The sequence below is a fragment of the Heterocephalus glaber genome, unplaced genomic scaffold (genome assembly GCF_053883595.1).
Source record: "Heterocephalus glaber isolate CG9 unplaced genomic scaffold, H.glaber_assembly_v1.0 deba00000122, whole genome shotgun sequence".
Classification (NCBI taxonomy): domain Eukaryota; kingdom Metazoa; phylum Chordata; class Mammalia; order Rodentia; family Bathyergidae; genus Heterocephalus; species Heterocephalus glaber.
In genome coordinates, this window is record NW_028258138.1 from 57392753 (window position 1) to 57411852 (window position 19100).

General features: G+C 37.5%; 1 protein-coding gene, 1 long non-coding RNA gene and 1 pseudogene across 2 annotated transcripts in view; 1 reads left to right on the forward strand and 2 right to left on the reverse strand.

The window, feature by feature from the left end:
- The window catches only part of LOC147830443 (uncharacterized), a 90117-nt gene that overhangs the window by 38355 nt on the left and 32662 nt on the right, over positions 1-19100 (forward strand). The window lies entirely within an intron of this gene.
- Ift57 (intraflagellar transport 57) overlaps positions 1-19100 on the reverse strand; it is a 66775-nt gene that overhangs the window by 6891 nt on the left and 40784 nt on the right. The gene's annotated exons all lie outside the window — the stretch shown is intronic.
- On the reverse strand, positions 5687-5780 carry LOC147830444 (small nucleolar RNA U3; annotated as a pseudogene).

The following is a 19100-nucleotide window of genomic DNA, read 5'->3' on the forward strand; positions in this document are numbered from 1 at the left end:
TCTATTAATGTAAATCTCCACTGAGGAGCTGGAAATTTTAGAACGACTTGAAGCATAAGTAGCATTTCAACAGGACAGAAAAGAGGAGGAAAGGAAAAGTATTTTAGGCTGAAGAAGTAACATAAACAAGGAAAATTATGCAAAACACATAGCTTAGGCTGACTAGAACAGGGGTGGAGCAGAAAAATGGAGGTACTTTAAATTAGATCAAAGGCTTTGTCTACAACACCTGATGACTGTGGCTTTTATGAATGGAGCACTATAATTGTTTCAATCTGGAATGGCCTCCAAGGGCTCATGTGTTGAAGGCTCAGTCTTCAACGCAGCAGTGTTCAGACATAATGGATCATGAGGGCTTTAACCTCATCAAGGGATTAATCTATTGATAGGTTCATAACTTGATGGGCTATTGGGAGGTGATGGAAGTTAGGAGGTGGGACCTAGTTGAAGGCAGTGGGTCCTTGAGGGGCATGCCCTAGGGATTGTCTTGTTCCAGGTCCCTTCCTGCCCCTTTTCTGCTTCCTGAGTCCAATGAGATAAGTAGCTTTCATTCACCATGGCCTTCTGCTATATTTCCGCCTTGCTACAGGCTAAAAAAGCAATGGAGCTAGCCAGCCAACCATGGTCTGAAACCATGAGCTAAAATAAACCTTTCTTCCTTTAAGTTAATTTTCTCAAGTATTTTGTCACTGTGACAGAAAGTCAACCAATACAGGCACTATCGATACATTTAGATTGCGTTTTAGAGTCAAGTCTGTGTTTTGAGAAAGTAACAGAGTGAAGAAATTACTAGAAGAGCAAGAGACTGAAGACTTGAGAGTAGTTAGGAGGCTGTGTCATGGTCTACTTTACACTAATCATTAGGGCTTGAACTAGAACACTGCTTGTAAGAATGGGAGGGAGGGTATGCATTCAGTGAGATTATAGAGGCAGAACAGGCTGTGAAGACTAAGCAGAAGTGTCAGTATATGTTGTATGAAGTGGAGGTAGAAAGCAGAAAGAGAGAGACTATAAAGTGTCTAGCCTGAGGAACAGAGGGGATAGAAATACCAATGTGACAAGAACAGGACAGATTTTAGGGAAGCCAAAAACACTGAAAAATTTGGTTTTGAACTTGTTAAATTTGATATGCCATTGGGAAATACTTATAGCCCACTCAAATGGACAGCTAATAATGATTTACAATTATTGGATAGGCAAATCTGAATATCTATTAAAATCTTCTAGATGGACATATGTCCTAATGTGTAGTTATTAAAAGAATGTTTTCTGAAAGGTGTTCTTACCCATTAACCCAGCAATTTCACCTCTTGAAATTATTCCCCTCTATTATGATTAGTTTAAAATGTCCCCTAAAAAATCTCATGTTTGCAAGTAAGGCATGGCCAGAAGGGCTGGGCCTTGAGTGCAGTCAGGAATAAGTAAGGCTTCACCCATTGTAGGCACAAGGATGTAAAACCATAAATCTTTCATTTGAGAAGAGCGTTCTTGGGACTTTTGCTTATCTTGAGCTGCTTAGGGAAATATGCCTTTGAGTTCAGCCATCCAGGCACCCAGAAGCTTCAGCATCCATAGTTCAAGAGGACCTGGGTACTGCTTAAGTTGGAAGACAACTTCAGCATCATTCACGTGGTGCTAGTTTTTCAGGTATACAGAATGTAAGAGTTATGGGGTAACTGAGGCTTCCTTCCAAATTTCAGAAGCAGGCTTTAAAAGGTCAGGCAAAAATGTGTGACAAGGTCACAGACTCTCACATGACCCCAGGCAGTGCATGAAGCTGTAAGAACAAAGCTGAAAGTGCAGTGGAGGTTTCAGGAAGTTGGAGAGGTCAGGAACATGGAATGTTTGCTGAAGAAAGCTGCAGATGGTGATTAAAGCCAAACCAATAGAGAGACCATGTGGACAGCAACAGGTAATATTGTTTGAGTAGGGCTGTCCAAGCCCTTTGGAGCTCACATCTGCACTGGATGGTGGGCATGAAGGTACGTGATTTAATGTTTGCTTTGGTGGATTTTGGCCTTGCTTTAGTCTGATTTCTGTGTATTCCCTTATCCCTCCCTTTTGGAATGGGAATTTTTACCCTGTGCCATTGTAATGTTAAGTGTTTAACTTTGTCTTTCATTTTTTTTTGGTACCGGGGATCGAACTTGGGTCCTTGCGCTTGCGCAGCAGGCGGCGGCAGAAACCACTGAGCTAAATCCCCGGCCGTCTTTCATTTTTATAGGGGCTCACAGCTTAGAGTTTTCATTGAGTCTCAGAAGAGACTTTGTGCTTGGACTTTTCAGCAATGCTAGAACTGTTAAGACATTGGCGACTCTTAGAGATGGACTAAATATATTTTGCATAATGAGACAGACATGGGCTTTTAGAGGTCTGAGGCAGAATGGTATGGGTTAAATCTACAATGTCCACCCTCCTCCCAAAGTCTCATTCAGAGATAGGGTCTAGTTAGAAGGGGTGGACCACTCAGGATGTAACTTGGAATGGCATATTCTGGTCCCCTGCACTTCCTTTCTCTCTCTGCTTCCTGGTCACCATGATGTGAGCACCTTTCCTCCTCTAGCCCTTCCACCATGCAGTTTCTGCATTGATGTTGGTGGACAATGGACTGAACTCACTGAAACTGCGAGCTAAAATAAACCCTCTTCTAGTTTGTGGTTATTAGGTATCTTGTCCTGGTAATGAGAAAGTGACTCATATAATTGGGAATACATACAAGGATTAATGTAAAAATTCTTTGTAAAACAGTAGAAAAGTATTGAATAGAGGAGAGTTTAAAGTATAATATTAATTCCACTGCTACAAGTAATATAGTATGATACCATTCTTATAGAGTTCAAAACCAAGCAAAACTTAATGACACAATATTTGGAGATATATACATATACAAATATAATTAGTGAAAAAGTGAAGAAGTAAAGATGATACATGGACCGGAGGATGGTAGTTACCATGGTGAGAAGGGCAGCAACTGAGGAACACAAGGCAACTTTAAGAGTGCTGAAGTGGTCTAATTCTTAAGTCAGGTAGTGACTTGTTTTATTATTGGGGCTTGTTTTATTATTAGGCTTTGAAAGTATATATGAATTGTATATTACTTATACACTTTAATTTTACACACAAAAATGCTAAATTGATGTCCTTAAATATTTAATGATCAAGAAAAATATGTGTAACTACATATGAAAGGAGAAAATAAGTCTCAGAAGAGTATATTAAGTGTTTAATTCATTAAAAATTAGTATTTGTGTATACAGTATTTGAATCTGTGTGCTATGAATATGCTTTGTGTATTTGGATATTAACATAGGGATTTGAATATGAGGGTGCCTTAAAATTTCTTCTTTATCCTTCCAAAATGTTCTAATTTATTACTATAATCACCAGGAAAAATAAAAACTGGGAAAAACTATTTTAGATGCCCCAAATATCTCTGAAAGGATTCTGCAGAGTTATTAAGTGGAAAACAAATATAAATGATTATAATTGTGGCATTTAAAAAACATATAAAGTCAAAATACATAGCTTTTGTAAAATTGCAACCGAGATTAATTAAAAGCTTTACAATGGTGTGGTAAGAATGGAAAGGTGGTGGGTTTTAATAATAAGTAAGGACTTGAAAGCTACCTGAAATAAATAATATTAACATGTTCCACTGGCTTGAACCACGAGTGGTACATGCATGAGAATGTCCCATGCTGCTGGATAGGACAGTCATTACATGTACTACTAGTGGTTTAGAGCTGCCTGGCAAGGAGACATATGAATTATTGCCCCAGCATGAACATGTTAAAAGGAACTATTTAAAGTTGATGGCAATTCTAACATTAGAGCATGCATTAGATTACAATGCACTTTTATATAACTTTTCTTATTTGAGACTCACAAAGGTTTGGAGAGGTAAGTAAATAATGTCATCCTTTCTTATTTTCTTCTTCCTTCCCTGGAAGAGCATTATGAGATTTGCTGGCTCGCTGTGGGAGAAGTATAGTTTCCTGCTCAATTGATGCTGGCTTGGACTGTGATTTTCTTTAGCCAGTAAAATGATGCTGGATATTATCTATGCCAGGTGTCCATCCACCAGCTCTCTCACCCTTTCTTTCAGCCATAGTAAAGACCCTGCTGTGCTAAAGATCTTTCAGCCTGGGCCTGACAGTGGAACATGGAACCCAGATAGAGTAAAGCTACAGCTGAACCACATATCAGCAGACACAATGAGTATAATATGACACTGTTATTGTAAGCCACTGTGATTTCCGGCTTGTTCATGACAGAAAAACTGACTACATATATACATATTTTACAGTCACAAAAACTGAGAAGCAGCTAGATTAAATAACTTTTCTGAAGTCTCATATTTGAAAAATAGAAATCATTCCCAAGCCAGTGTGTTTTGACATATTATATAATGCTTTTCTTTGTGATAAAATTGAACTGTCAAAGAATTTACAAGGCAAGCTGAATTCTTTTTGTTATTTATCGAGTGAGACAATATGGCCTAGTGGGTTCTACTGGTCACCCATTCCAAGGTGCTCTAAAGTATCTCCATGAAACATCATTTCTCCTCTCTTTTTGAAGAAGTTTCACCAGTCTTGTGTATTTTCTCTTTCTATGGGTTGAGAAGACTAATAATGATAAATATCTGATTTCCTTAGACTTTGTTTCTTTTCTCAAAAATCTCATAAAAATCTCATTTATAATTCTACTCATCTGTGAGGGTAAGTAGCAAAGGTATTGTGGCTAAAATTCCCCTTGCCACTCCAAATGCTTTAGCACTAAGTTATATGGCATCAATTCCCTTTTTTAGAAACTGGAGAATTGTGAAATATCCACAGATAGTGATTTATACTACACCATAAGACCAAAATATATGATAAATGTACATTGCAGCTGTTAAGGTAGCCATGAGGACTATATGGTTTTCCGAGTTTTACTTTAACTGAATACCACCTAACTGGTTTCCTTTGTATACATAGACACATTGTGTTTCTTTGGATCTCTAACTCAATATTTAAAGCTTCTCTTTGAAACTATTAGGGAAAGCCTAAATCATGAGGTAGGGATAATAAGTGGAATGTGCATCTGTGTATTGTTTCATTAATTTATAACTTAGAAAATGTCAAATTCTCCTTTAAAAAAAAAAAAAGCAAGTTTGAGCTTCTTTATGTGTGTAAAAGCACAGTGCTAAAGAATTCCTGATAGAAAAAAAGACCAAGAGGGAAACTTCTTGTGTGCTAGGATGCTTTTGTTGTGAGGATCAGGAAAAATCTATGTAAGAACATAGCTGATCCTAAGAATTCACAGGGTACTTTTTATTCTCCCCTCAACGAGCAGGGCCAAAAGGCTCTGAAATATCTGGAATCACTATTATAAAAATGTTACTTCTGTTTTGCTATCTATGCTACCTTTCTCCTTTGTTCTCACTGCCACTCCTCCAATTGTGTTATGAACAATTAGCAATGAAACCTTAAATGTTCTGTTTCATAGTTTTATTTTAGTGACTATAAAAATATTTATAAGGGCTTTAATAGGCTCCACTTAAGATGACAAAAACTCACTTTTTTCATTAGGAATTTGTTTCAACTCAGAATTCACATTCTCCAGGAATTTTCAAGATCAACCTAAAGTATGGGGAAGAAATTTGGTATGTCCATTTCACAGATTGGGTAATAAATTGAGGTTTATTTTTACACTGTTATTAAATGTAGGAGATAAAGTGTCCTTTTCTCATAGATTTTCTAGTAATGAACTATAGAAATGATCCCTGAAAGTATAGCCTTTCATAGATTTTCTATTACATCAAGCAGCCTTGTTCCTTACTCTGTCACCTAATTTCACTGAAACAGCTCAAGAAATTCTGATAGCTCCCCATTAAAAGTTTGTATTTAAATAAAATGTTTATTATCTTGCTTCGTTTGATAAAGTACAAGAATAGGAAAGCTTGCAGTTTCTAATGTACAAGAGTGAATGATCTATATAATCTTGCTAGAACTATCTATAATACAACAATAAATTCTAAAGAAGGATTTATGGGACTTTATCACAATAAAATGCTTGAGTTTCAGTGCAGTATTTTTTGGTGATATTTATTTTGGCTAGTCCTTTTAACTCCTTTCTCTGGTATAAGGTAGTACCTCAATAGTCATATCTATTCCAGGATCCTTTCAAATCTAACAATAACTATGATGTTAACATTCACAGAATACTTATTAGCACATGTTAAGCACTATGCTAACACTGATACATCATCATATATAATTATTTTTAAAATTCCTCTAAGAGGAAGAAGTCAAGACTTAGCTACTTTAAAGTAGACTGCCCAAGATCACAAGGTAAACCTATAATAGAGTACAAACTTGCAATGACTGCATCAGTAACATCATTTCTCTGTAGTAAAATGTAACTAAAATTTTAAAGGGATAATGGTTGGGGTAATGGAAATACAATATACCAAAATCTATGAGGTACAGCAAAAACAGTACTAAAAAGAAAGTTTATAGCAATATATATCTATGGAAATATCTTAAATTTAGAAAACTAACAACTAAAGTCAAAGAACTAGAAAAGCAGAAAAATCTGTTTTAGTCACTTTCCTTATTGCTGGGACAAAATGCTTGACACCTGAAACTTACAGGAGGAGAGGTTTATTTTGGCTCACATTTCAGTACATAGTAGTGTGGCTGCAAGGTAGGGTAGCATGGCAGGGAGCCATGGCAGAGGAAAAGCTGCTCAACTCATGACAGCCAGGAAACAGGAGAGAGGAGACAGGGTGGGAGATATACCCTTCCAGGCCACACCCTCAGTTACCCACCTTTTCTGACCAGACCCCACCTCCTAACATGACATTTAGCTATAAACTCATCAGTGGACTAATCCACCAATGAGTATAGTGTTCCTATGATCCAATCACCTCCCCAAAGCCTCACCTCTGCAGGTATGAGGCTTTGAGGGGACATCTAGATATAAACCATAACATTCCACCCTTACCCCCATGAATGTATCTTTAAGCAAAATGCATTTAATCCATCTCTAAGAGCTGCCAAAGTCCTAACAGTTCCAGCATTGCTGAAAAGTCCGAATAGAAAGTCTCCTCTGAGACTTAAAGCAAACTTTTAGCTGTGAGCCCTTGTGAAAATAAAAAAGAGTTAAACACTTCCAACATACAATGGCACAGGGTAAATATTCCCATTCTAAAAGGGAGAAAGAGGGTGATAGAAATCAATGGAACCAAAGCCAGACCAAAACTCAGCAGGGCAAACATTAAATCCTGTATTTCCGTATCCAGCATCCAGGGCAAGTTATGGAGAGACATGAATTCCAAAGGGCTTGAGTGGCCACACCCCAGTGGCATTGCTAGTAGTTACAGCTTCTCTCATATGCTGGCTTCTCTCTTGTGGTGGCTTTGCTTACTTACTCTTTGTGGCTTTCCTCAAATGTTCCACATTCCTGGCTTCCCCAACTTTCTGGGGTCTCCACTGCACTTCTGGCTTCATTCTCACAGCTTCACACACTGGCACTTAGGGCACACTACCTGGCCTCTCAGCCTTCTTCTGAAATTTGGGTGGAAACCTCCCTCATACCACAACTCCTGCATTGTGTATCCCTGTAAAAACAGCACCATGTGGATAATGTCAAGGTCTGCTGCCAGCTAGAGCACCAGCTGGGCTCTCTTGTATCATGGCTGCAGAGGTCTCTGAATGCCTAGATCATTGAGCTCTATGAATGGAATCCTGGGGAACAAATTTCCTAGGCAGCTGCCATTCTGGAGCACAATGCCCTGGCCCTTTCTTCTCAAGGCCAAGTCTTTTACTTTTGCAATCGTGAGCCTGTGAAGGATGGGGTCTTGCTGGTTCCTCACATGCTCTCCAGGTACTTTTCCTATTGTTTTGATCCAAAGTACAGTGGTTTAGGAATACTTTTGTTTCCAAACAATTTGGTTTGCAAACAGAAGTGTTGGGCAAAATTTTGTTTTTGTTTGCAAACTCTGCATTGGGTGACAATCACATCCACAGCCATCTTTCCTGGACAGCAACCATAGACATCTTTTCTGGAATTGTGGGACAAATTAAATTCATGAACCAAGGTACTACTCATTGTACAGGCAAACCTTGGATTGTGAGTAACTTGGTCTGTAACTGTTCTACAAAATAAGTATATATTTCTAAGTAATTTTAACTTGATAAATAAGTGATGTCTTGCAATATGAATAGTACCTCATGCCAAATGTCACATGATTACGACTGCTTCTTCTCTCTCAGTGGCTGCTTTGATACACAAGTGCTTTGGATTATGAGCCGAACAAATTATTCTCACAAACCAAGGTTTTACTGTACTTGGCTTCTGTTTGATGCTAATCTTTTCAGCAACCAAGCTCTCCTCTGCTCCATCTTTGCAGGTTCTTTCTCTCCGGCAAAACTGAAAACTTTTCAAATCACTCAGCTGTGTTATTTGTCTTGATTCGCAACATAGCGCTGGCTACCCCCCCCCCAACAATATGCATGCCATAGCCTGAATGTTGGGCTGCCTTGAAATTTCCTCCACCAGATTAATTAGTTCACCAACCTGAATCTCAGTGCCCCACAAAGTCTCAGGACATGAGCAAAACAGAAAACTTTCTGCCAGAGCATAACACACATAGCCTGGAATCCCAACTGCCAATGCAGTCCTTGTTCCCTATTGAACAAGCCTATTCGTTTCATAAGCCTATTCTTTTCACTCTGCTTTTTAAAATCAGCATTCTGGGGCTGGGGATTTAGCTCAGTGGTTCTGCTGCCTGCCTCGCAAGCGCAAGGTCCTGAATTCGATCCCCAGTACCAAAAAAATGCCCCCAAAACCACACAAAAAACCCAGCATTCTGGTCTTCTGAGCTCTGACCAGAATCTACTATCAAGCTCAGATTGCAGCATTTTATAGCATATCCAAACTCCTCCTGTGAACCAGTTCGAAAGGCTTCTGAAACACAGTCATGTAGCATCATAGCAATGAACCCACTTCTCTGGTATGGCACCCTCCCCCACACCAAACACTCATGGAATCATAGGCAGGACCTTAGGAAGATGATTAGAGTATGGGAGTTTATTGCTGACTTGCTGTTAAGAAGTTGTGAGTCACTGTGGGTCTCAAAAGGTAATATCTCCCTTGACTCTCTCTGCTTCCTGTCTGTAATGCAATGAGTAGCTCTCCTCTGGCATGCCCCTGAGCCAAGCTGCCCTATCTTGGAGCCAGTCAACTATGATGGAGACATGAACCAAAATAAACCTTCCCTTCCTTAAGCTAGGGGTATAGGGTAGATTGTCCTAGTCATGAGGGAAGTAACTAGGACAGAAGCCAAGCCCCAAATTAACAGAAGGAAAGAAAAAATTTATCAGAGTAGAAATAAATACAACACAAAAAAATTACAAAAGACCAATAAAAGAGTTAATTTTTCAAAAACGTTAAGAAAATCAACAAATCTTAAGTCAGACTAACAAAGAAAAAAGAGAAAAGATCCAAATAAATAATATCAGAGATGACAAAGGAGAAATAGCCACAGATATCACAGAAATAAAAAGGATTATTACAGACCATATGAATAAACTTACATCAAGAAATTGGGAAACTGAGATGAAATGGATAAATATGGGTCACATATAACCTGACAAAAATCTAACCTTGAAAATATAGACAAACGTGACAGAACTATGATGAGTCAAAAGAATAAATGTTATTAAAAGTCTCCCAATAAAGACAAGCCTAGCGCTGGATGGCTTCATTGCAGAAATTTTAGCAAACTTCTCAATTAACAGCAATTTGTCTCAAACTATTCCTTTCAAAAATCAAAAGGGAAGCTGAGGAACATGATGAAATCCCAACACAGGAAACAAATGGAATCCATAAAAAAGATGTAAACAGATTTCTAGGAGATTAAAAACGCCATTGAAAGTCTACGCAGCAGAATGAGTCGATGTGAGAACAGAATTTCAGATATAGAAGGTAAGATTGCAATTAGTGACCAGGAAAAGAAAAATTGTTTCAAAATTGTAAGGCACTATCAAAAATCAATCCAGCAGCTACTAGACGATGCAAAGAAGAATAACATAAGACTCAATGGAGTCAACAAAGAAACAGGAGAGAGTGCAGACGATATAAAAAAACTCTTCACAGAAGTAATGGCAGAAAATTCCCAAGGAGGGGAAAAGAACCTGACATACAGATAAGAGAGGCATATAGGACTCCAAAAAGCCTTGATCAAAAAAATCTACACATAGTTAAGATTCCAGAAACCCAGAACAAAGTTCTGTAAGCAGTTAGAGAAAAGAAACAAATCACATACAAAGGAAAGCCCATCAGAATCACAGCAGACTTCTCAATGCAAATCCTCAAGGCAAGAAGAGCTTGCAGTGATGTATTCTAAGCCCTAAAGGAAAACAGCCTCCAACCCAGACTGATGTACCCTGCAAAACTCTTTCAAGCTTGATGGAGAAATAAGATACTTCCATGACAAAGAGCACCTTAGGAACTTCATGAATACCAAACCAGCACTCCAAAAAATTTTAGAAAATATCCTAGGAAAAGACAATGAGGATCACAACCCCAGGAAGCCCAGCAGAATGAATCCATCGTGCGTGACTAGAAATTAAATGTAAAGAAGGAGAATCCAACAAAAAGAAAAAGTCATGACAATGATAAGTCAATACATACCATCAATATAACCATCAATGTTAACGGACTCAATTCACAAATCAAAAGAAATAGACTGGCAGAATGAGTCAAGAAACAAGATCCAACAATATGCTGCATACATGAAACACACTTAATTCAAAAAGAAACTCACAGACTGAAAGTTAAAGGATGGGAAACAATACTCCATACGACGGGAACCCCAAAAAAGCAGAAGTAGCTATCCTCTTTGCAGATCAAGTGGATTTCAAACCAACACTGATTAAGAGAGACAAAGAAGGACACTACATCCTTGTAAAGGGAAGAATCCAAAGGAAGAGATGACAATCATTAATATATATGCACCAAACGCTAGTGTGCCCAGCTATATAAAATAAATACTAACGGACATGAAAAGTCATATATGCACTAATACAGTTGTAGTAGGGGACCTCAATACCTCACTGTCACAAATAGTTAGATCAACTAGACAAAAAATAAGTAATGAAATACTAGAACTCAATCGAACTCTTGAACAAATGAACTGAACAGATGTTTACAAAGTGTTTTGTTCCACTCCACAAAATCGGAATACACATTCTTCTCAGCTACACATGGGTCATCCTCCAAAATAGACCCCATACTCACTCACAGAACATGTTTAAGTGAAAAGGAATTGAAGTTATCCCTTGTATATTATCACACCATAGTGTGATGAAATTGGAGATCAATAACAAAAGAAACTGCAAAAATTTCATAAACACATGGAAATTGAACAACACACTTCTGAATAACCAATGGGTCACAGCGGAAATTAGAGAAGAAATCAGTCAGTTCCTACAATTAAATGACAATGAAAATACAACATATCAGAATCTATGGGACACAATGAAAGCAGTCTTATGAGGGAAATTTATAGCAGTGAATACTCATATTAAGAAAACAGAGCAAGCCCAATTACAGAACCTGTTTCTGAACCTCAAGCTTCTAGAAAAAGAAGACCAGGACAAACTCAAAGCTCATACAAGGGAGGAAATTATAACAATCACGGCAGAAATCAATGCAATGGAGACTGAGAGAACGATACAAAAAAATCAACAAAGCCAAGAGTTGGTTCTTCAAAAGAATAAACAAAATTGACAAACCCTTAGCCAACCTTATCAGAAAAAGGAAAGAAAAGGCCCAAATCCATGCAATTAGGAATGAAAAGGGTGAAATTACAACAGACCCAGCAGAAATCCAGAGGATCATCAATACCTACTTCGAGAACCTAAATGCCAATAAGATGAAAAACACAGAAGAAATGGACAGATTCCTAGATATGTATGAATTACCAAAGTTGAATGAAAAAGACCTAAAAATCCTAAATAACCCAATATCAATTGATGAAATTGAAAATGTAATTAAAAACTTACCAACTAAAAAAAGCCCAGGTCCTGATGGCTTCACTGCTGAATTCTACAAGACATTTAGAGAGGTACTACTGCCACTACTCCTTAAACTCTTCAAAGAAATTGAAAGAGAAGCAATATTCCTGAATTCATTCCTGGAAGCAAGTATAACCTTGATCCCCAAAGCAAAGAAAGACCCAAATGAAAGAGAGAACTATAGGCCAATCTCACTAATGAATACAGATGCAAAAATCCTTAATAAGATATTGGCAAATAGAATGCAGAAGATCATCAAGAATCACACACCCAGACCAAGTGGGATTCATCCCAGTGATGCAGGGATGGTTCAATTTACGCAAATCAATGAAATACACTTATCAATACAGTCAAGCACAAAAACCATATGATCATCTCAATAGATGCAGAAAAAGCTTTTGACAAAATCCAACATGCATTTATGATAAAAACCCTACAAAACATTGGAATAGACGGTCTCTACCTCAATCGGATAAAAGCTATCTATGAAAAACCAACAGCCAATATCATACTAAATAGCCAAAAACTGAAATTCTTCACACTAAAATCAGGAACAAGACAAGGATGTCCACTATCACCACTCCTGTTCAATATAGTTTTGGAAACATTAGCCATGGCAATTAGAGAAGAGAAAAAAATAAAAGGAATAAAGATAGGAAATGAAGAAGTCAAATTGTCATTATTTGCAGATGACATGATACTTTATATAGAAGACCCCAAGAACATTACCAAAAGTCTTCTAGACTTAATAACCAAATTTAGTAGAGTAGCTGGATACAAGATCAACGCACAAAAATCAATAGCTTTCCTCTACAGGAACAACAGACTCACTGAGAGAAAAATAAGGCAAACAATTCCTTTCATAATAGCATCCAAAAAACTGAAATACCTAGGAATCAACCTAATAAAAGAAATCAAAGACCTCTTCTCTGAAAACTATAGCACTCTGAAAAGAGAGATTGAAGATGATATCAGAAAATGGAAAGACATCTCCTGCTCCTGGGTAGGAAGGCTCAATACAATGAAAATGGCCATACTTCTAGAACTGCTATATAGAGTCAATGCAATCCCAATTGAAATCCCAGCAGCATATTTCACAGACCTTAAGAAAACAATCCAAAAATTCATTGGGAACAAAAAGAGACCCAGAATAGCAAAAGCAATTCTAGGTAACAGAGACATGGCAGGGGGCATCACAACCCCCAACCTGCAACTATAGTACAAAGCTACTGTGATAAATACAGCATGGTACTAGCAAAGAAACAGACCTGAGGACCAATGGAACAGATTAGAAGATACAGAAACAACTCCAGACACACTCAGCCATCTCATCTTCAATAAAGGAGCTAAATACCCTCACTGGAGGAAAGATAGCCTCTTTAGTAAATGGTGCCGGAAAAATTGGGCTTCAACTTGTCAAAGATTAAAACTAGACCTATATCTCTCACCATGCACTAAACTAAAATCGAAATGGATTAAAGATCTGAATATTAAAATAGAAATGCTGAATCGGCTGAAACAGAGGTTAGGTAGAACTCTTGAAGACATTGGTGTTGGAAAAGATTTTATGAACAAAACCTCAGTTGCCCATGAATTAGCACAAACAATCAACAAGTGGGATCTCTTCTTACTAAAAAGCTTCTGCACAGCAAGAGAAACCACCAGCAGTGTGAAGAGACAACCCATAATGTGGGAAAAAATTTTCACCAGCGGTCCCTCAGACAAAGGTCTACTATCTCAAATCTATAAAGAACTTTAAAAAATCAGACCTCCCAAATTTAAAGACCCAATTCAAAAATGGGTATCTGAAATGAACAGACATTTCTCAGACAAAGTAGAATAAATAGCAAATAAACATATGAAAAAATGTTCAACATGGGGTGGGGATTTAGCTCAGTGGTTCCGCCACCTTCCTCTCAAGCAGAAGGACCCAAGTTTGATCCCCAGTACCAAAAGAAACAAACAAACAAAAAAATGTTCAACATCACTGGTCATTCATGAGATACAAATGAAAACAATGCTGAGATTCCACTTCACTCCAGAAAGAATGGCTGCTATCATGAAATCAACCAATAACAAATGCTGGCAAGGCTGTGGGGAAAGAGGAACCCTGCTCCACTGCTGGTGGGAGTGTAGACTGGTGCAACCACTGTGGAAATCAGTATGGAGACACCTCAAAGAACTAGGACTGGAAGTCCCATCTGACTCAGCTATTCCCCTGCTGGGTATCTTCCCAAAAGAAAAGAATCATACCACAGTGATATATGTGCACCCATGTTCACAGCAGCACAATTTGTAATAGCTAAAACTTGGAAGCAGCCCAATTGGAAATCAAGTGCAGACTGGATAAAGAAAATGTGGTTTTTTAATAAAGTGGAGTACTACTCAGCCATAAAAAATGAGAAATTAGAGACATTTATAGCTAAATGGATGCACATTGAGGCAATAGTTTTAAGTGAAATAAATAGGACACACATGTGCAAATACTGAAGAGTTCCTCTAGTATAAGAAACTGAAAGTGTGAATAAGGACTAAAATGTATAATACATAATGTGAAATAGGAAGAAAAGGGGCAAAGGTGAAGGGGTGGTGGGAGGGGTAGATGAAAGCAAAGAAGGGAATGGAATTAATATGAGAAAATGGAAAAGTGGAAACAAAGTCTTTGTAAATAGGGAGGGATGGAGAGGTTGAAGGGAGGGCGGGGGAATGGGGAAAAAATAAGAACCAAGAAAGATTATGTAAAGGTGCAAATTTCCAATGATGAATATCATTATACTGTATACCTACAATGTACCAATAAAATAATATTAAAAAAATCAAAAGGGAGAGAAACTTTCAAAAGTCATTCCAGGGGTGGAGAGCAGGGCAAGGCAGGTGATGGGCAGAGATGACTAAAGTCTGTCATCTGCATGTAAGAAAAAAAAAGCAAGAAGAAAAATTCTATGAGATCAGCATTATTGACACGAAAACCACACAAGGACACAATAAAAAATTAAAACTACAATCAATATCCCTGAACAACAGTGATGTAAAAATTCTCAACAAAATATTAGCAAGCCAAATCTAACAGCACATAAAAAAAGATTATACACTAATCAAATGAGATTTGTCCCAGGGAAGCCAAGATGATTTGGCATGTGCAAATCAACAAAAGTCATATTATATCACACCAACAGAATAGAGGACAAAAACAATATGATCATCTCAGATGAGAAAAGGGAGTCCGTAAAATTCAACATTCCTTCCTGACAAAAACTTCAACAAATTACTTATAGAGGGAAGTTACCTCAATACTATCTATGATATTCCCACAGCCAACATCATAAAGGAGTAAAGATGAAATCATCCTCTAAGAGGTGGATTAAGACAAAGATATCCATTTTTATAACACTTATTCAACAAGTAGTAGAAGCTTTAGCCAGGGGTTGTAATTAGGCAAGACAAAGAAATAAAGGATATTCAAATAGGAAAGGAGGATCTCAAATTATCCCGGTTTGGAGGATGACATGGTTTTATGCAGATAAAAACCTAATGACTCCACCTATAATCCCAGCTTCTTGGAAGGTTGAGGCAGGAGGACTGCAAGTTTGAGGCTAGTCTGGGCAACTCAGAGAGACCTTGTGTCAAAATAAAAAAAAGTCCTGGGAATGTAGCTCAGTGCTCCAAGGGTTCAATTCCCAATATTCCCAAAAGAAAAACTAAACAATAACAACAACAAGAAAACCCCACCCAGAACCCAAAAACAAATCTATACACTGACAGCCAAATGATCTATAACAAAGGTGCCAAAAACTACACTGGGAAAAAAGACAGTTTCTTTAATAAATGGTGCTGGGCAAACTGAATATTCTTGTGCACAAGAATGAAATCTGATCCCTAGCTCTCTCCCTATATCTTAAGTGTAAGATCCACAATTGAAACTACTCTAAGCAAAAATAGTGGAAACAACTTTCAGTCACTGGTATAGGGTTGACTTTTTGGATAAAACCCCAGAATCACAGGCAACAAAAGCAAAAGTAGACAAATAGGATTATATCAAACTAGGAAGTTTCTGCAAACAAAAGAAACAAGAGTGAGAGGATAATCTACAGGAAGAGAGAAAACATTTGCATACTATTCACCAAAAAAGGAATTAATATCCACAATATATAAGGTACTTAAAAAATTCAACACCCAACCCCCAAGTATTTGATTAAAAAATTGGCAAATGATCTGAATAACTTCTCAAAAGAAGATATACAAATGACCAACAACATATGAAAAAGTGGTTGATGTTACTGTCTTAGTCACTTTTCTTGTTGCTGGGACAAAATACCTGACACCTATAACTCCTAGAAGGAGAGGTTTTATTGGGCCCAGAGTTTCTTCTACAGTCAGCAGGCACCAAGGCAGAATGACATGATAGAGGGGCATGGTGGAGGAAAAGCTACTTAAGTCATGGCAGTGAGGAAGCAGAGAAAAGGGAGAAGCTGGGGAGGGAGATATTGCCTTCCAAGCCACACACCCAGTGACCTGATTCTTCAGGCCAGACTCCACTTCTTAACACCAAGTCAGCTGTGCAGTCCCCATGATTCAATTACCTTCCTAAAGCTGCCCACACCTGTGAGCCCATGAAGCCTTTAGGGGACATTCTCCATCCAAAACATAACACTAATCATTTGGGAAATGCAAATTAAAAGAACAATAAGATATTGTATTAGTCAGCTATCCATTTTTATTACAAATACCTGAAATGATTCAACTAATAAGGAGGAAAGGTTTATTGTGGCTCACCTCACTGTTTCAGTGGTTTTGGACTTGTGGCAAAAATGGTGGGGCTGCTTAGCAGAGGAAGCTGCTCACCTCATTGTGATCAGAAAGCAGAAAGAGAGAGGGGAAAAGGCCATGGTCCCAGTGTCTGTGACCTAACTTCCTCCCAACACTTCTTAAAGAATCTATCACCTCTCAGTAGCTCATAGACTGGCACTCATGCCTTTAATACATGGGCCTTTGAGGTATATTTAAGATACAAAGTATAGTAGATATCATCTCATTACAGTTAGAATGTTATCAAAAAGACAAAAAATAACAAATGCTGGTAAAGATGCAGAGAAATGGCAACTCTTAGGCACTCTTGGTGGGAATGTAAATTAGTACAAGATATAGTAAACAGTGTGGAAGTTCCTCAAAAAACTAGAAATAGAACTACTGTACCTTATGATCCAGCAATCTCATTTCTGGGTGTAAATTCAAAAGAAATGAAATCAGCATGTTGAAGACACAGCATACCTTACATGTTTATTGGAGCAGTGTTCACAATAGCCAAGATATGGAATCAAGCTAGATTTTCATCAATGAATAAAGAAAATTTGGTATACTGTATATGCACAGCAGGATATTACCCAGCCATTAAAAGGAATAGGATCCTGGCATTTGCACCAATGTTGATGGAATGGAGGATATTATGTTAAATGAAAAATCTAGGCACAGAAACACAAATATCACATGTTCTCATATGTGAAAGATGAAGTTATTTTAATAGAAACAGAGATAGGTCATAGTCACTTTGGGTGAGAGTAGTAAGGAGTACAGAGAGGCTGGATAATGGGTACCAAAATAAGCCAAATAAGATGAATAAATTCTGGTGTTCTATGACACTGGTAAGTAGGGTCACTATAGTTTATAAAAATTATATATTTCATAAAAAAATAGAAGAGTAGAGTTTGAAGTTTCCTAACAGAAATGATTCATGTTAGATGAAAATGCTAATTATTCTTAATCTGATCACTACACATTATATACATGTATCAAACTATCTAAATATACCCCATAAATATGTATAAATATTATGTCTAAGTTAAAAATAAAAATATCAATCAATATAATCCATCAAAATAGGGAGAAAATAGGAAGAGATTAATGGTATGATTATCTCAACAAATAAAGAAAAAGTCACTTGAAAAAAATTTAACATCTTCTCACGATTAAAAGCTCTCAGCAGGGCCAGGGACTGAGCTCAGTGGTGCCGCCGCCTGCCTTGCAAGCACAAGGTCCCGAGTTCGATCCCCCGTACAAAAAAAACCCCTAAAAAAACTCTCAGCAAATGTCTTAATCACTTTCCTGTCACTGGGACAAAATACCCAACACTCACAATTTAAAGGACAAAAGGTTTATTTGGCTCACAGTTTTCAGTGGATTCATTCCACAGTTCAGCTGGATTCATGGCAGAAACAGCATGGTGAAAAAGCCTGGCAGAGGAAAGCTGCTCATTTCATGGCATCCAAGAAGCAGAGACAAAGGAGGAGCCAGGGACAGTAATATATCCTTCCAGACTGCTTGTGACCCACCTCCAACCAGGCCCCACCTCCTAACAGGACATTCAGCTACTGTACTGTGTCCCCATGATCAATAACCTTCCAAACACATGAGACTTTGGGGACAATATTTTAGATCTAAACCATAACAGTAAATTATGAGCAAAAGAGAACTTTCTCAATGTACTAAAAGATATTTAAAAGTCACAAAGCCAGCATGACACTTAATTGTGAAAATGAAATATTGAAGGCTTTCTCTCAGTTAACAGCACTTACAGCTAGCATAAGACCAGAGTTCTTAAGCAGTATAATTAGGCAAAATAAAATTAAAACATACAAGGTTTATAGAGAAAGATTGATGTTTTCTGCAGATGACATAATTTTAAATCCAGAAAAAGCTAAAGAACCCATTAGCATACTATAGAATTGAATAAATGAACTGAGCAAGATTGCTAGATAGATATAAAGGTAAAAAAGAATTGTGTATCTATATACCAGCAACAAAGAAACAGAAAATAAAATAGAAAAGATAGCATTTCCTAGAGCATCAGATAATAACAAAGAGACTAACTTATAACAAAGCAATACTCTACTTAAATAATAACTTTTTCAATAAATTATTAGGTCAGTTGCATATACACACAAAACAAAATAAAGGTTGAGTTCTATTTCATACCATAAACAAGAAGCAAACTTTGATGGATTGCAGATCTCAGTGTGAAAGGCAAAACAATAAAGCTTC